This window comes from Balaenoptera musculus, chromosome 9 (assembly GCF_009873245.2).
Source record: "Balaenoptera musculus isolate JJ_BM4_2016_0621 chromosome 9, mBalMus1.pri.v3, whole genome shotgun sequence".
NCBI lineage: Eukaryota > Metazoa > Chordata > Mammalia > Artiodactyla > Balaenopteridae > Balaenoptera > Balaenoptera musculus.
In genome coordinates this window covers 93,928,566-93,946,739 of record NC_045793.1, presented here as the reverse complement: position 1 = coordinate 93,946,739, position 18,174 = coordinate 93,928,566, and the positions used below count along the sequence as shown (strand labels likewise).

The 18,174-nt window shown below is 41.6% G+C and overlaps 1 protein-coding gene across 1 annotated transcript in view; it reads right to left on the bottom strand.

Annotated features, from left to right (window-relative positions):
* Window positions 1–18,174, bottom strand: part of POU6F2 (POU class 6 homeobox 2) — a 454,777-nt gene that overhangs the window by 165,672 nt on the left and 270,931 nt on the right. The window lies entirely within an intron of this gene.

Here is an 18,174-nt window from a genome sequence, read left to right as displayed (position 1 = left end):
CCACCCCCCAACCTGGCTCTCTTATTTCAGGCCAGATGCGGAAAACAGCTCTGTGCTCCCAGTGATCCAGGATGGATTAAATGGTCAGAAATTGCATTCTGCTTCTAGGAGACCGAGTTTGTGCTGAAGTGTCCAGTACAGCCATGAAAAAGCATCTCAACTCTGTAAAGGCAAGAAGAAGTCCCCACGGCCAGCTTATGCACCGGGCAAGCTCCATAAAGTTGGCTTTTGCTGACGAGCCTGGGTTTGAGTGTCTTGAGACAAACTGCATCAAATTATATAGAAAAACAAAAGCGCTTCCAATGCCAAGGAGGACCTTATCTCTCATTCCTCAGGTGTCTCCTTTCCCTCCCCAGTGAGATACTCCCCACCCCCTGCTGATTTACGCAAGGTGGACAGAGCACACGCTGTTTAGTGCCTGCACAGGTGTCGTTAACACATCATGAACACAGCTCATAGCCTGGACCCAAAGCCCTTTCTTTCCTACAATGACGGCACCGAAACCCTTCCCAGCACACACCGTAATCAGAGCCCTCGGACGGGGAATGGATTCATCAGAATTCATGTGATGCCTGTGGGGGCGGGTGGAGCTGGGGTGCAGAGGGGAGGTGGGCCTGGATCTCACCCCCACTCTTCCAGGTTTCACATCTAGACCGGGTGGATGGGGTCATCCATTATTTCCAGTTGCTATTTTGGTCAGTCACATAAAAAACATCCCTGACAATACTGAATTGCATGTATAGACCGTTTTATGGCCATTGGTCTGGTTGTTGCTCTCTCCTCCCTTTCTCAGTTGTTTTTCCCCCTTCTGAGTATCCCATATGCCCTCCTCTCTGCTATGGACAACATAAACATTTATCTTCTTGGACCACGTATTCAAAAAAAATAAAAAGGTAAAGGGAATAGTAAAAATCCAGAGTCAAATGTGAGTGGCAGAGCTATAATTCTTTATGAAGTAGCAGGTAAGATTGATTGTCAAGGGTCAAAAGGCTAGGTCAAACTCCGCTCATTCGTCAGCTGAATGTCATTTTAGTTTTCCCTGTCACCAGATAGCTTTAAAAAAAATTGCAACTCCTTCCTCATTATCTGGGACTGGGCTCCTTTTCTGCCATCCAGTATTAATGAAAGCGTGCTTCAAGCGTGGCCCTCATCTTCTGAGGTTCTCCTGCTGCCTTTCCTTTCTCAAGCACTCCAGAGAAAGCACCATTTCAAAGGCCATTTTCTCCACAGTCACATGGGAAAATTGTCCCTGGAGTGAGAATGATTTGAAAACACACGCAAGGTATCAATGTTTGAAGGAACACAAATGTAATTAAATCTTAGCAGGTGGAAAGCTTGTGAGCCAATGTAACTGGATGATGGCAATATCTCTGCATCTCATAAAGAGGAAAACAAAATGGGATGTAATATCTGGAAGCTGTCTAAAATGATGTGTCGTATATAAGGGAAAAAAAATTTCCTCTTATAATTACGGCTGGTCACAACGACATAATGAGAAACCTAACATAATGCATTGATTTTGCTGGGAGTCTAACACGCCATCCACAGCAGGTCGAATATAGGTTAATGCTATCAAATAACTTCACCTCTGAAAGACTCATTTAATTAGCTCATGTTTAATTTTCCTAAAGTGAAAGAAAATGATGATTAGTTAGATGGGGATTCATTTGTGAATTTTTAAGCCTATCTGCCAAATGCTATGAGTTATCAGCGAAGAGAGGTAACTCATGAATCACAAATTTTTATACATAGCTAGATAACAGCTTAAAGTTGAAACCTCTGAGCAATGATGATGAATTCCTTATTTTGTAACCCTGTGCTGTTTTATTTTCCAATCTCTTTGCCTAATATTGTTATGGAAACCCGGATCAAAGTGAATTGATAAAATCTATGTTAGAATTTGCTTTATAGTAGTGACATTATTTGGACCAATCTTCTAATTGTCTCTACAATTATCTGTAATTTCATTAGCCCAGCTCATTCCTGTTGGTTGACAACTGGATTGTGTGACTAAAGTCCTAATGTGGTCTGATGAGTTTCACTTCGTTTCTATTTCATGATCACAGATCTGCAGTCACTATATAAAATCCTGCTGAGGATCTCAGGAGGCTGAAAGGAGAGGACAGGGCTGGATCTGTGTAAGATCCACACACAATCTCCTTCTTAGGGATGAAAAATAATAACAGCACACAAAAACCTTTAGTGAAATTCTAGGCTAATTTCAATTTACCAGAAATTATGACTAACTTCGAATATAGCATCTATCGAGTTTGCGGCATGGTATGTTTGGTCCTCGAAAAATGGCTCTTGCAAAGCCATTCTCCAGGTTCAGCTTGAAAACATTGATTCAAAGGAATATGGCACAGCCATGTTTAGAATCTGGAATATAAGAGCAAACAGCTCACAGAAAAGAATTCTAGATGGAGCGGCGTGGTGGAGAGACCTGCCCAAGCAGCCTGAAGCTGTGAACCCGGCCCCAGTGAGATGCTCCAGGTGGAAGGAGAGCAGGCTGCAGCCACAGGAATCCTGGGAGTGAGATCTGGGTTCCGAAAGGGGATGGGAGGGGGATGGGCAGCCCTGGGGGTGCGAGTGAGTCCTGAAGAGCAATTCAGGCAGTTCTCCATGAGGAGACAGACCAACATGAAAGAGGAAGCTGACAACCCGAACTGTGAAATGGATCAAAAAACCTCAAAATCCATATATACAAAGAAAGATCTAAAATAAACTTAACACAGTATGTAAAAAAATATACTTTTCCTTAAATCATGTATATTTTTTTAACTTTGGATGGTGTTTTATTTGATACAGTAATTTCTAGTAAAAAGATACAGCTCTACAAATCTAAGACCAGAAAAACTTAGCTTAATAGCAGTGCATAGGAACCAACCAAAGGGTTCTAGTTGATTATAACCCAACAATTTAAAAAAAAATAAATTTATTTTTTTATTTTTGGCTGCGTTGGGTCTTTGTTGCTGTGCATGGGCTTTCTCTAGTTGCGGCAAGTGGGGGCTACTCTTCCTTGTGGTGCGTGGGCTTCTCATTGCGGTGGCTTCTCTTGTTGTGGAGCATGGGCTCTAGGCATGTGAGCTTCAGTGGTTGTGGCATGTGGACTCAGTAGTTGTGGATTGTGGGCTCTAGAGCGCAGGCTCAGTAGTTGTGGCACATAGGCTTAGTTGCTCCGCGGTATGTGGGATCTTCCCGGACCAGGGATCGAACCCGTGTCCCCTGCACTGGCAGGCGGATTCTTAACCACTGTGCCACGAGGGAAGTCCCTATAACCCAAAAATTTGACATGGCTATAAAATGGTCATGTGGTGGGTGGTTTAATGGCTGGAGTGGTATCTAAATCAAAGATACACCAGCCCTCTGGGCTTTACTGTTTATAGTTTCCAGTGCTGGGGTTGGATGGCCTGGGGAATAACAGACTGTGTAGGGTGATGCTAGGATGAGGGGACCTGTCAACCAGAGGCAGCCAGAGGGAGGTGCCAAGGTGGAAGGGATTATGGGGAGAAATAATGAGCAGAAAAGAGAAGTGTGAGTGCTATCTTAACATAAGATGTTCCCCTGAGTAAAGGGATTATATTTAGGTAGTGTATCTCTAGTTTAGGGCATGATCCGGGCCACTATTTTCAAGCTGGAGGAAAGTGAAATTTGGGATCAAAATAAAGTCTTGGGACTTGGGAACTAGGACATTTAGCCTGGATTTATGGCTTGTTGTCCTTTTCCTCAGATATTTGGAGAGCTGTAGGTGGATGGAAAAGTAGATTTATTTTATGTTTATTTGGATAACTATTTGCAAATATTTCTTGCTGGGCTATGAATCTGGAGAAAGGCTCTGTAGAAAAAAGTGATGCTGGGATCACGGGACTGCCTTGTACCCACTGCTCAGAGAGACTCACAGCATCCATGTCTTCTCAAGGCTCTGAGAAGTCCCCAAGCAAGCAGGCTCTTCTGATATCTTTGAAGTTAGGATTTTCGTTCTTATTTGACCATAACACCCTTTTCTCCCTTTAAAAAATGCTACTTCTTAACATACCATGGAAGTAATTAATATCCTCAGGACACACTCTGGGAAATGAGTTAGGGCCAATGAGTGAAAGCTGTAGGGAAGCCAACATCAGAGGAAAATAAAGGAGAACTTTCTAACAATCTGACCTGTCCAAAGTACTAAAGTCCCATCACCAGGAGTGTTCAAAGAGAGGCCAGAAGACTGTCTTGAAGAAAAACTTGAACACGCCTGGAAAGACATGCCATTTAACACAACATGTGGTTGGTGTTATAATACCACCTGTGTTTTGGGTGGTCTTGTTGATCTTGTGTTGTAATTTGATAGTAAGATTAATCCACGCTATGGTACTAAAACCATCACATTAGGAAATGATGTAATAGAAAGACTGTAAATAATTAAATTATTTTACATTCACTGTTGAATCAGGATGTTGTCTACTTATAACCCATACATGCCCCAGTCATACTCTTACAGAAAGGCTTTGGTAATCCTCGGCCTGGGTAACAGCTCTAGAGTCTTTGAACTGGTGTAATGCAGCACAGAGACCCATCTTGTAGGTAAATAGGATAGATGTGTGCCCGTATAAACCATGATTTCAGAGGTCCTTACCCTCACTCCTCAATTCCAAGGTAATTCTCTCAAGGATTTCCTGGGCGTTAAAAATTCCTTAAACAGGAGAAGAGCTGTACAGTCAACAAGTAGAGATGAAGCTTCAAGTTCAAATGCTGGTGGGAGTAGAGACTCATTGACTCCTATTTACTCATTCATTCACTAATTCACTCCGTCAATCAATGTTTACGAGAATCAACACGTGCCATGTGCTGGGAATATGGAGCCACAGGCTTCCTGCCCTCAGGGAATAAATGCTGAGAGCACGCGCCTTCCTGAAACCAGGTTTAGCTCCTAGGATGGAGATGAGGGCTCTGGATGGGGGAGGGGTCAGAGGCGCGGTACAGAGGGGAAAACATGGAATTCCTGGGATTGCCCTGAGAAATGTCTGCACCTCATGTTGGAGACAAGGGCCAGTCCTATTAACGCATTTTATATAATTTCAGATTTTCTTCCTCTATGGCCGATTAAAATAGATATATTTTTCAAAATCTAACTCACAGGATTAAAAAAAAAAAGGCTTTAGTTCCTTAACAGGGGAGTGTTTTAGTTTTGCAAAATGTTAGGATCCATACACTTGACATCCAAATTTTTGAAACACTGCATAGCAATTGGGTCCTGCCCAAATATCATTTTTTGAAGTAAGTTGGTAACTCTGCCTACATTCCCAAGCAAGAACTCCTGAACCTTTGCTACTGGCTATGGGAACAAATCTCATATTCGAAAGGCCTTTTTGATAGTTTGTAGTTTGTCAAAGAACCGTGGGTGACTAATACACAAGTACGATGGACATAGTGGCTGTACATGTAGGTTTCTGGGACAGTCTGGAAAATATGCTGTCTCCTTGTCAGTCTATGCATCATACACATAACCAACCACAGCATCAGAGATTTCAGAGGGATACAGGATATCTGAAGTGACGGGGTACATCACAGGAGGTCGAAGATCAGTCACAAACCTTGCAGGAGGAAAAATCCAACAAGTATAGCTGTGACGAAGTCAAAAGAATTGTTGATTCAGGATCTGGGAGAGAAATCCAGGTTTTGCTATGTTCTGTATGACGAAGGCAAGCCACTAAAACAGTGGGGTTTCCTTGTCTGTAAGATGGGACGTTATTCCCTGAGAGGGCCCCCCACCAAGGACTGTGGGCTCAAGAGCTATGTGGAGGTGCCCATGGGTGAAGTTGGCAGAGAGGGATTGAAGCCTTCAGCCTTCATTTGGAATGGGTCCCACAAGCCTAGCCAAGAAGCAACAGCTTCTGAGAACATCCCCAACTAAGGACCCAGGTCACCCAGGTATTGAGGGTTACACATCCCCAGGGATCTTATATGGTCAGAGGAGGAGGTGAGAGCCCCTAAAATGACTAATATCATATTCTCACCAACCCTGACTGAATTTAACTTAAGGGGAAAAAAGTCCATTTCTTATTCCTTGACTGCCATGGAGAAACCCAAACCTGTTATGATTTTAATGTTGAGCCCTTCACAAACAGGAAAGTATTTGAAAGCTAGCACACAAAAAAGAGATGTGTATTTCTGCAAAGGATATAGTATCTTACTCTCACTCAGAAGGCAATATCACTATTTTAAAGAACAAAGATCAAATTAAATGTTCAACGCCACCATGTGCTGTCGCCAAGTATGTCAGTATATTTATGAACAATTTATAATTTGAACTGTTTTCCAGACAGCTGGTCATATGTACGTTAAAGTAGTCATAATAACCTGTCAGGAGAAATTTCCTACAGTACATTCATTGGAGAAAATATGGGTAAGTGTGGCAGCCTTTTAAAACTCCACCAGATCTCTTTTACTTGTGAATAGCTACCTCCACAGCTGTAAAACCCACAGAAAGCCCAGAGCTCACAAGGCTTGATTGTATCCCTTCCCCGGTAGTTTGCTCCCCACTGTGAAGACTTTGGGTTAAATATGCATTTATATATACAGAGTTGCACCAGCCCTGCATGGAATCGAAGAGATCTCCAACACCCAAATTAAAGATCTATCTTAATCATGTGCATGTAGGGAAAACTGATCTCACTACCAAGTCTCTTTTACAAAGAAATTGCCTGGCTTCTTGAGACTGTACCATCTTGATAACATGGGTAGGGCTTGGACGGTGGTGTAGGGAAAAGGCTCAGACTTGGAGGTACACAGACAAATTTGCATCCTGGTTCCAGCAGTTGCTAGATGTGTGTGGGCAAGTCACTTAAACATCTAAATTTTTGTATCCTCATCTGCAACAGTTGCAATAATAACGCATGCCTCACCTTTTGAGAGGGATTAGGTACTAAACTTTTCAGAATTTAGGGAGGAAAATGAGTTAACTGTCTTTTAGCTGAGCTATTCAGAAACAGTGTTCTTCTGCCATGTTCAGTGGACAAAATCCGTGGGTTTTGGGAATGAGTAAAAGTAAGCTTAAAAAGTCATGACTGGCAAAACTACAATGAGGTATCACCTCCCACCAGTCAGAATGGCCATCATCAAAAAGTCTACAAATAACAAGTGCTGGAGAGGGTGTGCAGAAAAGGGAACCACCTACACTGTTGGTGGGAATGTAAACTGTTGCAGCCACTGTGGAAAACAGTATGGAGGTTCCTTAAAAAACTAAAAATAGAACTACCATATGATCCAGCAATCCCATTCCTGGGCATATATCCAGACAAAACTATATTTCAAAAACACACATGCACCTCTATGTTCATAGCAGCATTGTTTACAATAGCCAAGACATGGAAGCAACTTAAATGTCTATGGACAGGTGAATGGATAAAGAAGATGTGGTACATATATACAATGGAATATTACTCAGCCATAGAGAAGAATGAGATAATGCCACTTATAGCAACATGGATAGATCTAGAGATTATCATACTAAGTGAAGTAAGTCAGAAAGAGAAAGACAAATACCATATGATATCACTTATATGAGGAATCTAAAATATGATACAAATGAACTTATTTATGAAACAGAAACAGACCCACAGACATAGACAAAAGGCTTGTGGTTACCAAAGGGGAAAGAGGGTGTGGGAGGGAATAAATTAGGAGCTTGGGATTAGCAGATACAAACTACTATATATAAAATATACAAACAACAAGGTCCTACTGTATAGCACAGGGAACTATACTCAATATCCTGTAATAAATCATAATGGAAAAAGAATATATATAAAACTGAATCACTTTGCTGTACACCAGAAACATACACAATATTATAAATCAACTGTACCACATTTTAAAAAGTCATAATTGGCACAGGAGCCAAAAGTTGGAAACAACCCAAGTGTCCACTGATGAATAAATGGATAAACAAAATGTAATATATACATATAATGGAATATTATTCAGCCTTAAAAAGGAAGGAAATTCTGACACATGTTTTAACATAGATGGACCTTGGAGACATTATGCTCAGTGAAATAAGCCAGACATAAAAGGACAAACTCTGTATTTATATGAGGTACCCAGAATAATCAGATTTATGGAGGCCAAACTCATAGAGACAGAAAGTAGAATGATGGTTGCCAAGGGCTGAGGGGAGTGGGAGATGGGGAGTTAGTGATTAATGGGTACAGAGTTTCAGTCTGGGAAACATGATAAAGTTCTGGAGATGGATGGTGGTGATGGTTGCATACCAGTGTGAATGTAGTTAGTGCCAGTGAATTATACACTTAAAAATGGTTAAAATGGTAAATTTTATGTTATGTATGTTACCACACGAAACTAAGTACGAATGTACTTAGTGCCACTGAATTATACACTTAAAAATGGTTAAAATGGTAAATTTTATGTTATGTATGTTACCACACGAAACTAAAAATGAAAAAGCCATGATTTGTAAGTGAATCTGCTTTCATATGTCTTGCCTCCTCCGTTTATTTCCATGGTGTTTTCTATCGGTAAACACTAACACTTCTGGACGATGTGTTTACCCCGCAAAGTGTCCATTAGAGCAACCCTAAGAGATCTTGCGTCAGGGTGCTCTGGGTTCTAGCTAGATCGTGCCTCTCTTGGACATCACTGGTGTCTGCCAGCTCGTGAGGATCACTGCATTTTAGGGACCTAAGATGGTATTTGATGATCATTTAGTAGGCGGACGATGTCTTAACTCAGATCTTTCCCAGTGCTTCAGATGTGAGATTCTAGTGAAATCCCAAAGCAATCAGCATGTTAACTCACTTTCTCTTGGTTGCATTATCTTACGCTCACTTACGTAGTTTTCTTCCTCCATTTATGTTGTTCAGTCATCTAGAGTGAGATTTCAGTGAAAGAACCCACCTATCCCACTTCACTGCCCCCTTAAATTACCTATGAGAAATATAACAAATATATAATTTCAGAAAGTAGTCATAATTATTTCCATTACCAACACATGGCCGTAATTGCCTCTTCAGCAATTTTCAGGAGCAATTGAAAGGAAAGTTCCAGAGAAACGGTCCATATGAATCTTCATCTTGGGGCTGGTATTGTAACTTAGTGGCATAGTTTCAGATTCTGGGGTTCCTAAAGCTCTGCTGTGAACAAACACTTGGTGGCGAGGGAGGGAATGGAAGCAGCACCAGTTGTCTTTTTTTTTTTAATTAAAGACGCACATTTAGTTGCCTGTTCTGGATCCGGGGATTTTCCCTTAGAGTGGAGGGAAGGAGCCGTCTGAACACACTGTGGGAAAGCACAGGCTTAGCACATACCCATATTCTGTATCTATTATTTCTCGTGGGTTGAATTAAGTTCCCCTCAAAAGATATGCTGAAATCCTAACCATCAGTACCTCAGGATGTGACCTTACTTGGAAATAATGTCTTTACAGAAGTAAAGTTAAAATGAGGTCATGAGGGGACCCTAATCCAATATGACTGGTGTCCTAATAAAAGGGGACGTTTGGACACAGACATGGACACACACAGAGGGAAGATGGCCATGTGAAGATGGAGCATTTGGGTGATGCATCTATAAGGAAAGGATGCCAAAGATCGCCAGCAAACCACCAAAAGCTAGGAAGAGGCAAATAAGGAAAAGGCAAGGAAAACTCACCCTCCCAACCCAACAACTTGATTTTGGACTTCTAGACTCTACAACTGTAAGACAATGAATTTCTGTTATTTCAAGCTACCCGGTTTGTTCTGCAGGCCAGAAGGGAGTGGCACCATATATTTAAAGTGATGAAAGGGAAAAACCTACAACCAAGAACACTCTACCCAGCAAGACTCTTGTTCAGCTTTGAAGGAGAAATCAAAAGCTTTACAGAAAAGCAAAAGGTAAAAGACTTCAGCACCACCAAACCAGATTTACAACAAATGCTAAAGGAATTTCTCTAGGTGGAAAAGAAAAGGCCACAACTAGAAACAAGAAAATTATGAAATGGGAAAAGCTGACCGGTAAAGGCAAACATACAGTAAAGGTAGGAAATATCCACACACAAATATGATACCAAAACCAGTAATCATGACAGGAGAGTACAAATGCAGGATATTTGAGATGCATTTGAAATTAAGAGATCAGTAACTTAAATTAATTATATATATATATATATATATATATATATATATATATATATATATATATATATATATATGGACTGCAATATCAACCTGCCTGCCTGGTTTGTGGTACTTTGTTATGGCAGCCCTAGGAAACCAATACGTTATTTCCTTTCATTCCTACAACCATTTATGGTATGGGACATACAACTACGGGACTGATGTTATGTTTTTCTCTCTTATTTTAAAGATGTGGAAACTGAAGCTCAGAAAGGTAAGGACTGGAACAAAAGTCATATGAGTGTCAAGGGAACTTCCGGCAGAAGCCGCTTGGCGTGCCTGGGAGGGTTGGCTCGTGGCATCTGAGCTGGGCTTGTAACAGGAGCAGAATTTGCTTGGTGGGTCTGGGAGTGTATTCTAGGTGATGTGAAGAAAGAGGACGCTGGGGATGAAGAGAAGTGCTGGATGACTAGAATACAGGACGTGTGGTACGAAGAAGGGCCATGAGGTAAGACTGGCAGAGGTGGCTGGAGTCCAGTTCTGAGTGGCTATGTATGTCATGCCAGGCAGTTTGGAGAGACTAGAGCCAGTGGGAAGGAGTTCCTAATCCCAGTTAGAAGCAATGAGGTTTGGGATTTAGGCTATGAGCACCGGGTTTGGGAACAGGAAGTGAATTCAGAGACAGAATCTAGAATGTGAAGGTTCATGAGTTTGAAGTGGTTGGTAATGAGGAAGAAGGAGGTTTGAGACACAGTCTTCTAGCATGAAGGAACTCCGGTGGTGATCCCTTGACTAAGAAAGGTAACACACAGGAAGACATGCACAAAAATGCTTCTCAGCTGAGTCACATGCTTGACTTGGTGACAGGCACTTAGCACACTGTTTGTGCCTGTAGAGCCACCCCTGGATACTGGTGTGAAGAACAGGCATAGACATGGTGCCCTACAGTGAAGAAGTTTTCCTGAGTCAGGGAACAAGCAAAGGATGATCAGTGATGAGAAAGAAGGGCCCTCAAGCAGTCATGGGGATTCTGCCACCCGGAACAGAGTGGGACAAGTGCAAAGTGTGTGCCCAGACTGAGCCACCTGCAACCTAGCGACACTTAAAAGATCTGGCAACCAATATCGGAATCCCCTGAACAGCCTTCGTTCACTGCATCGCCCTATATATGGAAAGTTGTAAACCTTCTCATCAGAGAATGTGGGCTCTGCCATTCTCCATTAACTTCCCTCCATGAAAGATGGACCTGAAGAATATTGCAACCTCGGCCATGCGGACCCTGTTTGACCTCTGCGGAGAATGAGCAAAACGGGGTGAGCAAGCTTCTCTCATCCCCCAATACCACACAGAAGGCGGCCATAAGCAAGCTCAATGTCATTGGCTTGTGCTTCCTGGACCTACATTTATGGAGCTGACTTGCAGTGTCTGACCACACTCTAATGCTGAAGTGTCCAGAGGTTCCTACCTCAGGTGCTTTTCTGAAACACCCTTCTCCAAGAGTTCCTCTTGCACATGACCTAGAGGAACTGTTCCTTACCCATGGTCCTCCTGTCCTGCCCTATAAGGCAGCTTGATGTCAACAGCTTCCCTATGGAGATTTCCCCCCAACTATATTGGTCCCCTCCCCTCCTCCCCACCCTCAAAAGTTTATGAAGGGAAATCCAACCAGCGCATCAACCTTTTCCTTTTCGCTGAGTCTGTCTGGCTCAACTGATGATGACAAAGATTCTGAGATCCTAGACTCTATACTTCTCCAGGGCTGAAATCAGGGCACTGGTGCCTGGAGACTCAATCCTATGTGTTTTTCTGATTGTGTTGATCTATTAGTTAGGGGCTTGGAAAACAAAGACCTCCCTATCTACCTTTGTTTACTTGAAACTGTACTGTTTCTTAAATCTCAGTTATTGTTTTTCCAACTGAAATACAGTTTCTCCAGAAGCACCATGCTGCTAGCTATGTTTTGAACGAGAATTTTACATAAATTAAATGCCAGTGGGCAACAATAAATATTTTAGTAGGTAGTTTGAAGGTGAAGTGAGGGGTTTGCCGAATTCCTGAATACCATTGTTATTTATGTTAAGCAAATTAAATTTGTTGGGAGTAGGCATGCAAAGCTGTCATATCCATATGGTTATTATTCATATTTTTCTTCATTATTTTTTTCTTTACTCTTTACATCTTATAAATTAATTTCCAAAAAGTGATTTAACTATATCATCTTTTACTTATTTATATTTTTTCATTGTTTACTGCTACAGTTTTGTTGCCAACATAGACCTCTTTTTTTGTATACATTGTGAGAGAATTCCTCCCATCTAGTTAATTAACACATCCATCGCCTTTTCCTTTTTTTGGTGAGATCCTTTAAGTTCTACTTTCTTAGCAAACTTCAATTATACAATAGAGTGTTATCAACTGTAGTCACCATGTTTCACATTAGATCCTTAGACCTTTAAAAACTGGAATTTCCTTTAACTTTTCTGAAGCAGAAGTGTTATATTGAGAAAGTTATTGACAGGTTGTAATCCACTGGGATAAAGGAAGAAGAGAACCAGTTAGTGCTTATTCTGACATTTCTTTTTCTTTTTTTTCCCTTTTTAAGTAAACTCTAGACCTTTTTGGCTTTCACTAGGTTTTCCACTGATGTCGGCTTTCCGTTTCAGGATCCAATCCAGGGTACCATGTTACATTTAGTTGTCATGTCTCCCCAGTCTCCTCTGGTCTGTGACAGTTTCTCATTCTTTCCATGTTTTTCATGACTGTAAAGTTCTGAGGAGTACAGGCTAGGTATCCCGTAGACTGTCCCCCAATTTGGATTTGCCTGCTGTTTTTAATCTTGATTCAACAGTTATGGGATTGGGGAGAGAACTCCACAGAGGTGAAGTGCCCTTGTCATCACATCCTCTCTGGAGGTTCATGACATCTACAAGGCATTACTGGGGAGGCTAGCCTTCATCACTTGGTTAAGATAGGGTTTGCCGGGTTTGTTCACCGTAAAGTTCTATTTTTCCCTTTTCATACTCTGTTCCATGGCAGCCAGTCACATAGTCCAGCCCATACTGGAGGGTGGGGTGGGCAAAAAGGCAGAACTAAGCTCCACCTTCTGGAGGGTGGGGCATATCTGTATAAGTTATTTCCAATTCTTCTTTAAGGAAGATTTAAGACTCCTTTTTGTCCTCTTCTTATTATCTCTGACTTGTCTGGGTTAGTCAGGCATAGTAGAGGAATTAAGGCTTCTTGGTTAGTATCCTACAAACTACCATATTCTCATACTTCCCTCCATCATCTCCCATTCTTTTTTTAATATTTTAATTTTAATTTTTAATATTTTAATTTTACTGGAGTATAGTTGATTTACAATGTAGTGTTAGTTTCAGGGGTACAGCAAAGTGCTTCAGTTATACATATACATATATTCATTCTTTTTTAGGTTCTTTTCTCATATAGGTTATCCCAGAAGGTTGAGTAGAGTTCCCTGTGCTATACAGTAGGTCCTTGCTGGTTATCTATTTTATATATAGCAGTGTGTGTGTGTTCATCCCAAGCTCCTGATTTATCCCTCCCCCACCCCACGTTTCCCCTTTGGTAACCATAAGTCTGTTTTCAATATTTGTACGTCTGTTTCTGTTTTGTAAATAAGTTCATTTGTATCTTTTTAAAAAAATTAGATTCCACATATGAGTGATACTGTATGATATTTGTCTTTCTCCATCTGACTTACTTCACTTAGTGTGATAATCTCTAGGTCCACCCATGTTGCATCTCCCATTCTTTCATTCCCTAAAATGTTTATAATTTGCTGTAAGTCGTCTTTCATCCTCATTGTCAAGGAATTCCAGAAGTAAGTCAGTGGCCCTAACTTTCTCACTGCTTGCTCTTTGACGAATGTCACATTAACTGCTTGTTCAGTACTGTAATCTATGTTTTCACTAATTCCTCCCCTACTTGTTTTAGAAAGGAAGAATTTGGTGAAGGAGAAATATTTTGCCACTAAATAAATCACTTCAGGTAAGCCTTGTCCTTTCTTCTTAAAAATAGATCTTTCTAAAAACAAAAAATTATAAATCCAAAAGTAAAACACAGCAAATTGACTAACTTTTTGTTGAGGTGCATAGAACCAATGTTTGAGGGATTCAGTCTTGAAATTTAGGTTTAAAGAATGTTTGGTGCTGTAATACTTTATTTATTTTCAGAGAGAGCCAAACTCAACAAAAAGTCACTCCTCCCCCACTACCCGCTCGGTATTTGGCTTTGTTCAGCAAACATTTTATTTATTGGGTCCCTACTATGACTCTGGCCTGGAGGGCAGTCCTTGGATTGACTGAAGGATAAAACCCTGGTTTCCAAGGGCTTCCAGATTGGTAGGGAAGGAAGACATATCAACAGAGATATTCAATGCAATCTGACAAGTGCTGGACAGAGTGTGTTCCATGTGATATGGGAGCACAAGAGAGGGTCCCCTGGCCCTGAACGAGGCTGGCTGGGAAGACTCCAGCAGCTGGCTGTGATGGAAGTAAAGTAGGAGCCAGCCTGGACTCTACCTCTCTGAGAGGATGATGAGTTGACTAGTTCTTAATAAATTTCTATTTGGAATTCATGACTCATCTTTATCCATGCAACTACTTTATATAAAATAGATAACCAGCAAGGGCCTACTGTATAGCACAGGGAAATATATTCAATATCTTGTAATAACCTATAATGGAAAAGAATCTGAAAAAGAATAGATTTTTATATATATGTATAACTGAATCACTTTGCTGTACACCTGAAACTAACACAACATTGTAAATCAACTATATTTCAATTAAAGAAAACCGTGGAATAGTTTCTTCCCTGTAACTCTGGGTTATCTCTGGACCTCCCCCAAATTGTCTGTGTAGTCATCATAATATTTAAATTTATCTCCACGTCTACCACCTATATGTTTTTCAGAAGCACTAGCTTTTTTTGAATCTGGTCTAATAATCACACACACACACACACACACACACGCTCACAAATACCAGCTCCTCATCTTCTTCATATCCTTATGGACCAAGTCATGCCAGCCTCCTCCCTGATCAGAAATAATCAAATCTCTTGGATTTTTTTTTCTTCCACAGCAAATTGGTTTTCCTGAAAACATTTCCATTTCCAGGATTTTTAGTGTTTTTTATTTATTTTTTAAATAGTAAAATAAAGCGAATGACTGGCTGAACTACTCCTGGATTTCTTACCCCTGCATTATAGCAAATTATCCCTCCTGATGGAGATAATGTTTGAAAATGAGCGTTTAGGCGTGTTACTGATGGAAAGTTGTGGCACATCAAGCAGGCTTCCTCAGCCACGAGAGGGGCATTTCGACAGGCTCCCGCTGCTGAGATAATCTGCCGCTCCCCACCGCTCACGCAGCCACCACGGCCACTTCTGAGGGCACGCTGCCAGCACAGGGCTTTCTGTAATTTCTTGACTGTGGGAACTGCTCCCTGGTCATCAGGGTTATTTGTTTCACTGAATGAACACAGGACATGACCTGGATTTCCTTTGTCTAAAAAAGCAGAACAAAGACAAACCTGGAAACATTTCCTCCTGTTGTTCATTGAGATCCAGGGTCGGCAAACTTTTTCAGTAAAGTGCCAGGTAGTAAAGGTTTTAGACTTTGTGGCTATATGGTCTCTGTTGCAACCCCTCCACTCTGTCACTGGGTACAAAACCGGCCAGATCTAATATGCAAACGAATGAGCAAGGCTGGCTTCCAATAAAACGATTCATGGACGCAAATTTGAATTTCATGTCATTTTCATGTGCCATGAAAGATGATTCATCTTTTGATTTTTTTCAACCATTAAAAAATGTTAAAACCATTCTTAGCTCATGGGTGTACAAAAGCAGGGTGGTCTAGGCTTGACCCAGGACTTTGAAAGAGCATCCTTCAATCCTCAAGAGGGAAAGGGTCTCGGCGACCATTGAAATAAAACAGCCTCGTATTACAGGTGAAGAAAGCAAGTCTTAGAAAAGGTAACTAGCTGACCTGAATGAAGTTGAGTGACTAGTTGGGAACAAAATACTGGTGTGTCGACTCTCTGATCTAGAAGTCTTTCTATTTTTCCACATTTTAGAGGATGTAAGATAATTGATAGGAAAATAAAGTTTGAGTAGCACTGTGACCCGCCAAGCCTCCCAGTGACTGGCATGGATGAATGTAGCATCGTACCTAGTCTGTTACCATGATAAGATTCAGATCTGGGCAGCGTGGACTGTGGAAGCAAAAGCCCCACTGACACCTCGTTCATTACCTGCAAAGGCTTATGGCCCTTTGCTTCCCTCCACCCCACAGGAGAAGGAAAGAGAAGGAAAAGAACAGTACCAATAATAATAACTACCACTTACTACACACCTTTCCTAGAGGCAACATAGCATATGTGATAAAAGCAGAATCTCTAAAGTCAGACTGCCTGGGTTCAAGTCCCGTCTCTACCACATGCTCCCTATGGGACCTTGGCAAGGTGTTGTAGGTGTCTATACTCTCTCATCATCCTCTGAATGACCCTTAAAGGCAGGTGATAATCATGTGTCACATATAAGGACACCAGAACTTGGGAAAATGACTTGCCCAAGGTCCCCTCACTGGAATTTAAAGCCAGGGCTACTCATTTTCTTCACTGTAATGCTGCTTCCTCCCCCCCGCCGAAGGGAAAGACAGGAAGAAATGAGCAGGGTCTGCCATGGAATATTCCAAGTGCTCTCCCCTACTCTGTCGTGGTTCCTCTCTTAATGATTACTGTTTCAACTACAATAGTGATAAGCCTACTTCCTGTTTTTAAAAATAAGTAGAGAGTTCACCTTGACCTTGTCCTGACATTGAGAGTCCAGCTTTGGTGAACCTGGAATGGGGTGGTATGATGTCATTTTATCTGCTTTCCTTTATCTTTGATGGACTTTACAATGGCAACAAAAATATCATCAATATGGCCCATGGCTATATGACTCTCACCCTCTCTTGCCTCATTTTTCCATGTAAACAATACATGAAAGAGAGTATCACAAGCTGCAAGTCTGCACTAAGAACTGGACAGCAAGCTTGAGCCGGCTGTGCTCCAACAGGCTCAGGGGGCTCCCCAAGGAGAAGATGTGCCAGGTAACCAAGTCCTGCCTCATCCTCTAGAGGATGAGATAGATCCTGTGACCTGAGTTAAAAGGAGCTGATGAAGAAAGGAGAACCATGTCAAGGGGGAGAGGATGCATGATGAATCAGAGGGGACAGCTTGCCCCTGGATGGCCAGCTTGTCTTGGCCAGGCTGGGCCACAGGCCGGCTGTGTCTTGGCGCTGGAAGTATCCAGGGAGGAACCTCGGGAAGGTCAAGGCCTCTCTCTGGATCCCTGAAGCACGTGTACTCCCATACTGGGAGGAGTCTTCCAGGAAAAGTCAACATCACGTGGAAATGACATAGCCCAGGTGCCCTGGGGTGGCCAGGACCACGCATGGCTCACCGTGGAAGTTGCACACCATGAACTTTAGTCCTTCCTTCCCTTGCACTGGGCCATCGCATCAGACCCACACCCACTTCTTCATAACAAATATTTTATAACATCCCTTTAGTAGCCTGAAATGAAGCACTATAACATACCTCTGCACAACATTTCTTAAAAAAAAAATCAATATACTCTCTCAACTATAAAGGAGAAAGAAAAGGAAACTGATTTATAAGAAAAAAAACTATACTAAAGACAAAGGGAAGTGGTCTGATTTTTGTGCCTCTAGGGAAAATCCCATGAAGGTTACACTATGAATAGAACGATCCAGGAGCGTGAGATGAGCAATGTAAATACCACCAGCAACGTTTGAAACTCTTGGTTAGTTTGGTGGCAACTCTGAACAAAACAAGTTCAGTCCTCCATTGATGTCAACATCAAGTGGATGCATTCCTGGAAAATTCAATGTGTATTAACTCTGTACCAAAAAGTATTTGGATTTAGATGTCAAATGGATTTAAGTTTATCAGCTCGGATCATGATAAAAAGGTTTCTCATGAACGTGAATGGAAGGACAGGTGAGAGTCGTGCTGGGCCAGGGGGACTCTTCACTGTGCAAGGC